The sequence below is a fragment of the Cygnus olor genome, chromosome 1 (genome assembly GCF_009769625.2).
Source record: "Cygnus olor isolate bCygOlo1 chromosome 1, bCygOlo1.pri.v2, whole genome shotgun sequence".
NCBI lineage: Eukaryota > Metazoa > Chordata > Aves > Anseriformes > Anatidae > Cygnus > Cygnus olor.
The window spans coordinates 7,138,623-7,139,464 of NC_049169.1; positions in this window are offsets into that span (position 1 = coordinate 7,138,623).

Sequence of the window (842 nt, forward strand, 5' to 3'; positions counted from 1 at the left end):
ACCCTCCTATAGCTTAGGCTTGATCTAAAACCTGGTATTTAGCAAATAAAGCTTCTGCACAAATCACCGCATTCACCCGGTGATGATAAGGGGGGATTACAGCTCAGCGCTATCGCCCCCTCTGAATCCAGTGGCACAGCTGGAAATCACTGCCCACATCAGCTCTGACCAGGGCAAACACCACCTCCGGGCTGCCAGCGCCAGGAAGCCCTTTGGGATGCAAATTGCTGCCATCAGAAACCAACAAGGCATTTCCCCTGGTGCTGCTGCTGGTGGCTGGATTCAGCAGCTCCAAAGGGAAGCTTTCTCTGAACAGCTGGACAAAAAAAAGAAAAAAAAAAAAGGGTTTGGCCCTGAAAGCTTTTAGGAACACGATGACCGATGGTTGTGAATTTTCACTCACCTTGCTGATGAAGCAGCCTTCCTCCAGGCACCCTCACCCGCGAGGAGAAACCTTCAAAGCATGCTCGGTAAAAGAGAAGGGTTGGTTTCACACCTGGCTGATGAACTTATCGACAGAACAGCGAACAGCAGCAGCTACAAACCAGAACATTTTCCTGCGCGGTACGAGCCCCTCGCACGCATCTAGCACCAGCTGAAAACACAAGGCATCTTTCCAACAAGTGCTTTCACATACCGACCACTTCATACACATTTCATCTAGTTTTTTTTTTTTTTTTAATCTAATGAAGTTATTTACGCAGTGACAGTCTTTTCCTTGACCATAAAGAACAGAAGCCCAGCCACATGGTTTTGTATCAGAACACAGAATGCATTTCACAAAATGGTAAGGGAAAAAAAACTTAATTCAGGACTTTTTGCATAGACAGCTAGTTTTCGAT